This window comes from Callithrix jacchus, chromosome 21 (genome assembly GCF_049354715.1).
Source record: "Callithrix jacchus isolate 240 chromosome 21, calJac240_pri, whole genome shotgun sequence".
NCBI lineage: Eukaryota > Metazoa > Chordata > Mammalia > Primates > Cebidae > Callithrix > Callithrix jacchus.
Window position 1 is genome coordinate 26,239,529 of NC_133522.1, and position 13,499 is coordinate 26,253,027.

A 13,499-nucleotide genomic window follows, 5' to 3' on the forward strand; every position below is an offset into this window, starting at 1 on the left:
AAACAATGTAGACCCAGAAACTCCGAGACAGGTCTTTGTTAATTTAGAAAATTTATTTTGCCAAGGTTGAGGACATGCACCATGACACAGCCTCAGGAAATCCTGAGGACATGTGTCTAAGGTGGTCGGGGCACAGCTTGGTTTTACACTTTTTAGAGACATGAGACATCAACCAATATATGCAAGAAGTATGAAAGAAGAATAAGACATCAATTAATATGTGTAGGAAGTACACTGATTCAGTCTGGAAAGGCAGGGCCACTCAAAGCAGTTCAAGACAACTCAATGCAAAGGCAGAAAGAAGTGAAGGTGGTCTTCCAGGTCACAGATAGGTGAGAGACAAATGGTTGCATCTTCTGAGTTTCTGATTAGTCTTTCCAAAGGAGGCAATCATATATGAATTTATCTCAGTGTTCAGATACTTTAAACAGAATGGGAGGCAGGTTTGCCCTAACTGGTTCTCAGCTTGAAATTTCCATTTAGCTTAGTGAATATGGTGGGCCAAAATATCTTGGGGGCCTAAGATATTTTCCTAAGATATACAGAATATATAGATAGATAGATAATGCAGATGCAACACACAGTAAACAGAAAGGGAACACTAAGGACAACTCTGCAGATATAAATTCAGCCACTGAGATGATAATCAACGTATTAAAGAGTACAAGCTACCAAAACTCAACCAATATAACATGAATAATTTAAATTCTCTTGTAACTATTAAGTAAATTGAATTTGTACTTCAAAATTTTTTCCCAAAATATATCTCCAGTTACTAATGGTTGTACCAGAGAATTATTTTAAAGCTTACAGAAAAATTAACACTGATTTTATCTATACTTCTAGAAAATGAAGAAAGAAAGAATACGTTACAACTCATTTTATGAATCCAGTATTACCCTTATACCAAAATCAAACTCATTCAGTACAAAAAAGGAAAACTACAGACCAGACCACCATGAACAGAGGGGCAAACCTCCTTAAGAAAATATATAGCAAAGAAAATACAGCAATATATAAAATTGATTATAGGCTGTGACCAGAGGCTTTTATTTCGAGATGATGCACACTGGTTTAGTATTTAAACTCAGTCAATATAATTCACTTATTAATAAATATAAATAGAAAAAGTACATTACATTAACTGAAAAAAGTTAGAAATAGAGGAAAACCTCCTCAATTTGATAAAAGAAATATAGAAAACCTACAGCTATTATATTTAATGATTAATAATGTATATTTTATTCTTAAATCAAGAAGAAGGCAAGGATATCTATTATCAGTTCTCTTATTCAAAATAGTCCTGACATAGTATTTTTCCCATAGATTAAACATAAAATAAAACTGCCCTATTTGGTAATGCCATGATAGTATATGTGTAATACACCAAGGAATGTGCACAAAAATTTCAATAAATTATAAGTAAAATTACTAAATTAACATAGGTTCAGATTCTGACATGAGAAGAACTTGCTTGAGATTAACAACTGTGTAGAGTAACACAACAGTAAGAAAAAGCTATTGTGATGATACTGAACTCAAAGAAAATCAAGAAATTGCTTACAGGCACTTAGTCATTCCCTCCCTACCGCATCTCACACACACACACACACACACACACACACACACACCCCAAATGAAAGTGGAAGATTCAGAATGTAGATTTAAAAAAGAAAACCAAAACAGAAAAAGATTACACAGGTTGCAATGTGTAAATAATGCCAAAATTACTATAGAAAGTTGGGAGATTACTACATGGGAAGATGCAAAAAAAAAAAAATTCTGAAAATACCCAACAAAAACACCTTACCAAGATGACAGGGACCCACACTGGGAAGAAATATCTGTAGAGAATAGACTGTACATTAAACTGAATATAAATACTGGAAATAAAGAAGAGAGAAAACATGCACATATAGTGTTTAAGTTGTCTAGAGATTTATATCTCCAAGTAACTATACAGAGAGGTTTGATACATATACATATAGAAACAACTAGATATTTTCTATAGGAAACATATGATAAATTAAAGGCTCAGGCAGAGTCAACATAAAAATGTAGAGAAAGATACACCACCATAATATTAATAAAAATAATCCTAGAGTTGCTTTCTTAAATTCAGACACAGTAGAGTTTATAATGAGAAAAACATCAATGACAAAGAGATATGTTATATCATGATAGAGGAGTCAAATTTTCAAGAATACTGTAAAAAATCCTGAAGGTATATGTACTTAAAAACATAGTATCAAATTACATGAGATAAAAACTGATAAAACTGCAATGAGAAACTGACATTAACTATCATTATTTGACACTTCAATACTTCTCTTAGTAACTGATTGATTAAGCAGGTACAAAATAAGAATAGTAGTTGGCCTGAACAGCATCATCAATTAACTTCATCTAACTGACACTGATAAGAATATTTCACCCAATGGCAATAAAATACACATTCTTTTCAACTTCACATGGAACAATCACCAAGATAAACCATATTGTGGACCATAAAACACACCTAAAACAATATCCATGATGAATATTGATGCAAAAATGTTCAATAAAATACTGGCAAACTGAATCCAACAGCACGTCAAAAACTTAGCCATCATGATCAAGTTGGCTTCATCTCAGGGATGCAAGGCTGGTTCAACATCTGCAAATCTGTAAATGTAATCCATCACATAAACAGAACCAAAGATAAAAACCACATAATTATCTCAATAGAGGCAGAGAAGGCCTTCAACAATATTCAACAGCCCTTTATGCTAAAAACTCAATAAACTAGGCATCAATGGATCATATCTCAAAATCATAAGAGATATTTATGACAAACCCACAATCAATATCATACTGAATGGGCACAAATCTGGAAGCATTCTCTTTGAAAACTGTCACAAGACAAAGATGACTTCTCTCCCCACTCCTATTCAACATAGTATTGAAAGTTTTGGCTAGGGTCATCATGCAAGAGAATGAGACAAAGGGTACTGAAATAGGAAGAGAGGACATCAAATTGTCCCTATTTGCAGATGACATGATTATATATTTAGAAAACCCTATTGACTCCACCCAAAATCTCCTTAAGTGGATAAGCAACTTCAGTGAAGTCTCAGGATACAAAATCAATGTGCAAAAATCGCAAACATTTCTATACACCAATAATAGACAATCACAGAGCCAATTCATGAGTGAACATCCATTCAAAATTGCTACAAAGAGAATAAAATACCTAGGAATGCAATTACTGAGGGATGTGATGAACCTCTTCAAGGAGAACTACAAACCACTGCTAAAGAAATAAGAGATGACACAAATAGATGGAAAAAATTTTCATCTTCGTGGTTAGGAAGAATCAATGTCGTGAAAATGGGCATATTGCCCAAAGTAATTTATACATTCAATGCTATCCCCATCAAGCTACCAATGACTTTCTTCACATAATTGGAAAAAAAACACCTTAAACTATATGGAACCAAAAAATAGCCCACATAGCCAAGACAATCCTAAGGAAAAAAAAAAAAAGCTGGAGGTATATCATGCTACCTGACTTCAAACTATATTACAAGGTTACTGTAATCAAAACAGCATGGTACTGGTACCAAAACAGAGATATAGACCAATGGAACACAACAGAGGCCTCAGAAAGAACACCACACAACTACAACCATCTGATCTTGGACAAACCTGACAAATATAAGCATTGGGAAAAGGATTTTCTATGAAACTGGACCCCTTCCTTACACCTTATACAAAATTTACTCCAGATGGATCAAAGATTTAAACATGAGGCCTAACATCATAAAAACTCTAGAAGAAAACCTAGGCAATATGATTCAGGATACAGGCAAGGACTTCATGACTAAAACATCAAAACCAATGGCAACAAAAGCCAAAATTGATAAATGGGATCTAATTAAACTTAACAGCTTCTGAAGAGCAAAAAAACTATCTGTAGAGTGTACTGGCAACCAATAGAATGGGAAAAATTTTTTTGCAGTCTACCCAAAGGGCCACTATCCAGAATCTATGGAGAACTTAAATTTACAAGAAAAAAAAAACTTAAATTTACAAAAAAAAAATGATATGAACACTTTTCAAAAGAACATATTTATGCAACCAACAAAAATATGAGAAAAAGTTCATCATCACTGCTCATTAGAGAAATGCAAATCAAAACCACATTGAGATACTGTCTCATTCCAGTTAGAATGGCAATCATTAAAAAATCAGGAGACAAGAAAACTAAAGCCAAACACTGCATGTTCTCACTCATAGGTGGGTGCTGAACAACGAGAACACCTGGGCTCAGGGAGAGGAGCATCATACACTGCATGCTGTTGGGGAGGTAGGGGGGAGACAGTGGAGGGTGGGGAGGGATAACATGGGGAAAATGCCAGATATAGTATGCACCTAAAGTAAAATAAAATAAAATAAAATCAGGAGACAACAGATGCCTTAGAGGATGTGGAGAAATAGGAATGCTTTTACACTGTTGGTGGAAGTGTAAATTAATTCATCCATTGTGGAAGACAGTGTGGTGATTTCTCAAGGATCTAAAACTAGAAATATAATTTGACCCAGCAATCCCATTACTGGGTATATACCCAAAGGATTATAAATTGTTCTATTATAAAGACTCATGCACATGTATGTTTATTATGGCACTGTTCACAATAGCAAAGACTTGGAACTAGCCCGAATGCCCATCAATGATAGACTGGATAAAGAAAATGTGGCACATATACACCATGGAATACTATGCAGCCATAAAAAAGGGTGAGTTCATGTCCTTTGTGGGATCAGGGATGAAACTGGAAACCATCATTCTCAGCAAACTGACACAAGAATAGAAAACCAAACACATATTCTCACTCATAAGTGGGTGTTGAACAATGAGAACACATGGACACAGTGAGGGGAACATCACACACCAGGACCTGGGGGCTAGGAGGATAGGGGAGGAATATCAGGGGTTGAGGGGAATGGGGAAGGATAGTATTAGAGCATTAGGAGAAATACCTAATGTAGATGACAGGGGGATAAATGCAGCAAACCACCATGGCATGTGTATACCTATGTAACAATCCTGCACAGTCTGCACATGTACCCCAGAATTTAAAGCATAATAATAATAATAATAAAAATGCCAAAGAATGAAAATTACGCAATGTATGTTCCGAGACCAAAATGGAATTGAACTAATCAATTACAGAAAGATAGATGGAAAATCACCAAATATTTGGAAATTAAAGAACACACTCCTATATAATACATGGACCAAAAAAGTCTGGAGAGAAATTTTAAAATATTTTAAACTAATCAACCCAAATGCCCACTGATAATAGACTGGATTGGAAAAATGTGGCACATATACACCATGGAATATTATGCAGCAATCAGAAATGAGGAGTTTGTGTCGTTTGTAGGGACATGGATGAATCTGGAGAACATCATCCTCAGCAAACTGACACAAGAACAAAAAATGAAACACCGCATATTCTCACTCATAGGTGGGTGATGAAAAATGAGAACACATGGACACAGAAAGGGGAGTACTAAACACTGGGGTCTATTGGGGGGAAAAGGGGAGGGCCATTGGGAAGGGGAGGTGGGGAGGGATAGCCTGGGGAGAAATGCCAAATGTGGGTGAAGGGGAGAAGAAAAGCAAAGCACACTTCCATGTGTGTTCCTACGCAACTGTCTTGCATGCTATGCTCATGTACCCCAAAACCTAAAATCCAATAAAAAATTTAAAAAAAAATAATAATAACACAACTTATCAAAACTTCTAAGATTTAGCAAAAGTAGTGCTTAGGGAGAAATTTATAGCATTATGTGTATATATTACAAAAGATGAAGTATTAAAAATCAGTCATCTGTACATCCACTTTGGGAATGGAGAGAAAGGAGCAATTTAACTCTAAACAAGCAAAAAGAAAGAAATAATAAAACATAAAGATAAAAAGTGGTATATACCTTCTCTAACCTTGGCCAATACAATGTAGCTTCTCACAATTTTGAAACTGGAGCTGAGAGAGTCAGACACTTTTGTTTGTCCTTTAGCTAAAAGAACTAAAGAAAAATTACATAGCAGTGCATGGAAAATCACAAAACCTCTGTGTAAAAGCTGAAAAATGCTTCAGGGATTTGGAGATGAAAACTAGTGAAGTCCCTCATCCCAGTTTCAATCCCATTTTGAAGTTTTATTGCAAATCTCCTCTTGGCTTCCATGAGATTCCCTTTTAAAACATTGTGAAAATTTGCTTAAATTAAGGTAGTATTACTTGTAAACAAGGACTGAAATATCTAACACAAATTGCTGAGCCACAAAGACATTTAAAAAAAGAATCATCTTGAACCTTGTCCTGTCTCCTCCTCCTCTTCTCCCTTCTCCTTCTTCACAATAACTAAGGATGTGAACGGCTTTAGGCTATTTAGCATCACTATTTTAAAACAAATGCTCATATTATCTTTCTTTAAAACATTTTTAGTTGGAAAGTAGGAGCTTACATTTCAATGTATCTATCTGTTCTGTGAAATTCTTTACTAAATGAACAGTATGGATCAAATTTAGTTATATGAGAGTTACCATGGTGTAACCATTAAGGAATATGATGATATTTTTTAAAATATTGCACTAGAAATTGAGTGACCAATTCTAAACATAATACACTCTATATAGTGAATGCAAGAACCTTTTTTTTTTTTTTTTTTAAGATGGAATCTTGCTCTGTTGACAGGCTAGAGTGCAGTGGCGCCATCCTGGTTCACCGCAACCTCCGCCGCCGGGTTCAAACAATTCTCCTGCCTCAGTCTCCCAAGTAGCTGGGATTACAGGCGCCCGCCATCACTCCTGACCTGCCAGGCTAATTTTTGTATTTTTATTAGAGTCGGAGTTTCACCATGCTGGCCAGGTTGGTCTTGAAATCTTGACCTCAAGCGATCTACCTGCCTAGGCTTCTCAAAGTGATGGGATTACAGGAGTCATCCACCGAGCATGGCCTCAAGAGGCTTTTAAGCAGGATATAACTTCAACTTATTTCTTGGTACCAGTCTTTATGAATTTTTATTTTGTCATGTGATCTTTTCTCAAATCATATATATCAATATATGAATAAGCAAATAAAATGCATATGTATGTTTACATATCTTTGTTATTTTACTACTTTTTTTTAAAACTTAGTCCTTTACATCCTCTGAAATTATAAAGTTGAGAACCTTTGAAAAAAAAATCCATACCATTATCATTGCGTAAGCCAAGTACATAGTACAATAGAGACTAAGGACAACTTATATCTTGAAATAACACCTTTGACTATGTGTACAGAGATTTCAGAACCTTATGATAAAAGTCATTAGCATGATACAGATTCTTGATTACTTTTGTTTAAAAAAAGCTTTGAGATTATCTTGCTTAGTGTTTTGGCCAACTCTTTTGATTAGTTCGGAGTTAATCAGTTCCTATCTTCATTCTTTTAGTAAAGTAAAATGTGTTTTGAAGTTCCTTTTTTACCAAGGGCATTGGTATCGATGGCAGTTCATTTTCTCCTGGGAAGCTACTGCAATTTTGCTGTGCTAAATGTTTGCACTGAGCACTTAGTGAAGGCTGAGGTCACCTCTCTTGTTAAAGAAGAAAAATTGTAACCCTTTAACTCAAAGTTTTCCAAAGTGCAGCGTAAATTGTAATTACCTCCTGGAATTAATTTTTTTATGATATAGCTGTAAATTTTGTCTTTACTGTTCTCTATTTTCACTGTGTGGCTAGATAAATATTAATCTGAAGCAGTATATTATGACCCAGAAACATTCTTTTTATTCCATTATGCCAAATGCCTCACAATACATAGTGATACAGTAAGAGAAATCAGTTTTTCTTCAGTTGTCTTAATGCCGTGTTTCAATTAAGCACATCTTATATGAAAGTAATGAGGAAGTCATTGCCAGGGTTTGGGTTTTCACTCACTGATAGTTTGTTTTTTTTTTTAATTAATATGTGGGTAATTAATATGATTGATAGTTCATAATAGCAGTGTTGCTATGATAAATGTTTGAAATGTTCATTTATACTTACTATGAAATCTATAGTCTGCTAGTGTTCAGCATGCATTATAGTAACCTTTTATATTTGCTCATATGCCACTTGCTGATTTGATCAGAGAACTCTTGCCTCTTAGAGAATGCTTTCAATTTCTAAAGTAAAAATATTTAACAAACATTTGTATGTGGTAATGATTAAATGAGGTACGATGAAATAACTTTTCTATGAGAAAATCATTGATATATTAGCTTTAGTTGCTTTTCCTTTAGCACCTACATACAATCAGAAATGCAAATTTTAGACTGTTCTTGGGAAAGAAAAATATTTTTGTAAGGTATATTCTCTGGAATTAGAAAATAAAAATGTGAATTCTTTCTGAGAGTTGAAGTTTTAAATTAATATATTAAGTCAGATTAAAAATATATATGTTTTAAAATAAAACAATTTCTAGGCAACTATCCTGGGTCCTAGTCTGAAACAAATAACATATATAAAACAGAAATGTATGGTGGAGTAGGGGAACTACTCAATCAGAAAATCATGAAAAAATACAAGCATTGTTAATATTCACTTAAGAGGATAATTTTTTTAAAGGATAATTCAATCTGTGGACTGAAACAAACTGGAGTCACTAGCTGGTCATTCCCTATGAAGGATACACATGCATTTATGTGACTTAGCCTCTGCTGCTAAATATGAAAAAGGCTAATTCAAGTTGCTTACGTACATACATACCAAGCAACTTATTGCACCTTTTAGAAGAGGATGAACTAGTCATCTACATGTGAAAGTGGCTGTGCCAGTGAACTTTACTTCTCACAGTAAAAATATTTTGTTAAAAAGAAAGCATTCTGATATCACTGAGTTTCGATTTTGCCTCTTAAAAAATGATCATGACACTTTGGTGCTGTTAAAAATTTAGGACTGATGGCAAGAACACAGACTGTGGGAAATTTGTTAAAATAATGGCAATGCTACTACTGTGGGGCTTCTTGAGAATCATTTCGCAGATATAAAGAAAGGTATCATAGGTACCTGCAAACACATGGTCCATGACAAAAATATGCCTATAGTTACTCTCACATGCACACAATTGTGAAACACAAAAAAATCTTAAGACAAAAAGAAATATAGCAATATGAACAAAATGATAAGCAGATATTGTTACCTCACTAGTCCTAATATGATTTGTAGATATCTGCAGTGTATTAGCTCTTAGTGGTTTAGTTATAGGGTGACAAGGCCTAAACTTCACACAAGCTTGTGCGTTGAAAATCAGACAGTTTCATAAAAATTGAGATCTTGAAATCTATCTTCTCAGTCAGGGGTCAAAATGGAAAATAAAGTGGCTCATTCAGCAAAGGGGGGATGATAGGAACAATACTCACAAAATGTCTCTCAAAAACAATTTTTAAAGGACGTCCTTTAGTGAAAAAGATTATCTCAAAGGAGGATACAGAATTGAACAATAAGCACTACTGAGAAGAAAACTTGAAAACCATATGAAGATATCCAGAGGCTGACCATTTCAAATATTAATACTGCTTTACTATTTACTTACAGACAGTAAAAATAAAATGGAAGTTAAAAAAATTAATAACTCTCTTGAAGGTATGAGTGGGATGCCTGATATTACTCTTTGTCAGTTTTTTTTCTTTCTTTTATCACATGAGAAATGGACAAAGGTATGTTTTAATTTTAGATTTTTAATACTAGGCATTCAGTTTTATATTTTGGGTTACCACCAAAAAATAAGAAATGTTGTATATATTCTTTTCAAACAAATGAAAAAGAAAAATCATTTTTAAAACAAACCAAACCAAATAAGACAAAACAAAACAAAACAAAAATGCTCAATTAAAAATAAGGCAGGAGAGGAGGAAATAAGAAAGGAACACAGTGATTTTCTTAGGTCCAGTTCCACAAAAGCAGGTCCTATGATGAATATTCCTGTGTAAGTGGTTTTCTAAAAATAGAGAGAATCCCGTAAATAAGTAGGGGAAGCAAGACAGAAAAAGGAAGGACACCAAGAAAAGATCTAATTTCAAGGGAAGTCTTATTAAGGGTATCTTCAATGTAATCTTTCATAAGCGCTCTGGAGTCGTAAGTTACATTTCAATGTAACCCAGGTGCTCTGAGCTCTGCAAAACCAAGCAGAGTGTGCTCCAGTGGCCTGAGCATAGTCCTCCAAACATAGTCCTTCAAACAAGCTGCTGATACAAGCTATTGCTAAATTCAAGGGAAAACAGAAGTGCTAAAAAGGATCTAAGGGAATCTACACAAGGTCCAAACATCATCTGCAGAGACATACAAGGAAAGTGCAACATAAGATGTTTAAATATTTTAAGTACAGCAATAATCATAAAAATATAAATGGACCTAATTATCCAGTGAAAAGCAGAAGTTGCAAAATTGGGTTTAAATATAGATCTATCTTGGGTTTAATATAAATATATATTCAATTTACAAGAGATTCACATAAAATATAAGGACTCAGAAAGATTGGAAGTAAAAATAAAAAATAAAGTAAAATCAGGAAAATACTAAGAAGTTAATATAGCTGTTAATATTAGATGAAATTTACTGAAACCAGGTGTATTATTGAGGATAAATATGGTCCTTAGGTAATAATTCAATTAACTAAACATTAAATATAACAAAAAATTATTTATTATTGTTAAACGTGCTCAAAAATATATACAACCAGTGACAGGACATATAAAAATTTACAAACTCACCTTAATAGAAAATTTCTTTTATATAAATTTTAATAGTGTAAAATATGCATATTTTAAAAGTATACAAATTTCAAATTTACAATGTGATGAACGGTCACTAAATAAACACTGCCAGGTAGAGCAAGGACATAATTTCATGCAAAACTCTAGGTAAAAAAATAGAATATCCTGAATAACCCAGAGGCACTCTCCTCTATCTCCCAGAAATATCCCCCCACCCAATCATTTAACTGTTATGTTGACATGGCAACATTGGTTCACATCACTTATCTTATGTTTTTTGAATAAAAAGATGCCCTGCATACCATTATTTTGTTTGGCTTATTATATTTAATAATCTTTAGGATTAATTCATGTTGTAGAGTGTACAAGTTTTATTGTTCTCAGTTCTCAGTGTTGTATAATATTCTGCTGTATAGAGCATTTATCCATTAAATTTATCCAATGAATGAAGAGATGAATATTTCTAGTGTTTTTCTATTACTCTTGTATGAATAAAGTTGCTATAATCACATTTGTACATAACTGTAAAACTAATATGCAGGCATGCATTGCCATATTATAGGATGTGTGTAGCTTTACCTTTAGTAGATATCGTTAAGCAGCTTTGAAAATTAAAATTTCCAGCAGCATTGTATGAGAATTCCCTTTGCTCCATATCCCTACAAACACTTAGCATCGTAAACCATTTTATATTTAATCATTCTGGTTGCCATGAAATTATATTGCATTGAGGTTTTATTTGGCAGTTCCTACCCATTAAAGAGATAAGCACTTCTTAAATGTTTATTATTTTAGATATCTTTTTCTCGGGGAAGGAAATGCCATTCCAAGGTTTTGCACATTTCCTAATTCTCTATTCTTCTTGTTGAATTTTAGAGTTGTTACACATTTTGGATAATGGAGATTGATTGTATATGTCAAAGATAACTTTTACCATTTTGTTCGTAGCTTTTGTCATCCCCTTAAAAAATGTGTTTCATGAACACACTCTTAAGTTTAATAATTCAATTTATCAATTTGTTTTGTTCATCAATTTTTACTTCATGTAGTTTAAGAAGACAGTCTAAGCTTTCTGCTAGAAGATGTACAATTTTAAAGTTAATATTTTGATAACTAATTAAATCATTCCATTAATTAAGTTTTTTAAGACACAAGTTCTTGCTGTGTTACCCAGGCTGGAGTGCAATGGTGCAATCCTAGCTCACTGCAGCCTCAAACTCCTGGGCTGAAGTGATCCTCCCATGCCAGCCTCCTAAGTGGTCTGGATTACAGGTTTATTCCACCATGTTCAACTAATTTTTTTCCATATATTTTTAGAAACAGGGTCTTCCTATTTTGCCCACGCTGGACTCCAACTCATAGCCTCAAGAGATCCTCCTGCCTCAGTCTCCCAAGTGTTGGGATTACAGGTGTGAGTCCCTGTGCCTGGCCACAATGTGTACTTTGGACTCATTTCACTTAGAACTGATTTCTTTTTGTAGGAGGAGTAAATGTTTTCTTAATTGAGAAATTTGCCTTACTCTTTTCCCACTGAACTGTAATGCCAACTTTGTGATAACCCAAGTGTTCATGCATGTTTCTGTTTCTAAACTTTATTCTATTCCATTTAGTTATTAGTTTACCCGTCCATGAGTTCAGGAGTAGGACATTGCTATTACAGCTGTAGCTATTTACTATTAATATCTGGTATTGTAAATCTTCTAACCTTTTCTACTCAAAAACTGGTTCATCTGGGCTATTATTTCCCTTTGCATTTCCACATACAATTTTGCATCAGCTTGTCCATTTCCTCCAAAATAACACTTAGATCCTGATTAACTTATATTAAGGGTCTACGTGTCTGTTTGTAAAATATGTGTGTGTGTGTGTGTATATATACACACACACATATATTTTAAAGTTGAATTTCTTTAATTCATAAATATTTTCTGTTCCTTTATCATTTAGACATCCTTTAATTTCTTTATTTTTAAAAAAAGCTTCATAGTGGAAGTATTGCACAATTTTCATTAAATTTATGAGTACTGATTTTTATGCTACTTCAAATGGCATTACTTTTACATTTTAAGTTTTTAATGGTATATAGAATATTATTTATTTTTTGAAATATTGACCTTACCTCAGGGAACTCCTTAAATTCACCTGTTTTTAATTGTGTATGTATTGTGTGTTTTTGTGTGTTTTTTTTTTGTATCTATACATTTACAATCATGTTGCATTAAATTATAATAGTTTTAGTACTCCTTTTGCATTCCTTGTATTGTTATTTTATTTTCTGGTTTTATACTTCTTAGTAAAACCTAGAATAAAATATTGAATAAAGATAGAAATTTTAAGTATTTTATTTCATTTCTGTCATTTAGATTAATATTTTTAACAATTCATTATCAAGAATGATGTTTTTGCCAGATTTTTTGTGATTACTTTACATGATATTTAGAAAATTTCTCACAGCCAAAGAAGTTCTGTGAGGGATGTTTACAGCACTGAATGCCTGCATCAAAAATAAAATAAAATCTCAAATAAGTAGCCTAACCATTACACCTGAAGGATTAGTAAAACAAGGTCAAACTACATCAAAAGTTAGCAAGAGAAAAAAAATAACAAACATTGGAGCATAAATAAATAAAATAGAGACTAGAAAAATAATAGAAAAGATAAAATAGGAATTGATTTTTTGAAAAGTTAAACAAAATGACAAACCTTTAGCTAGGCTA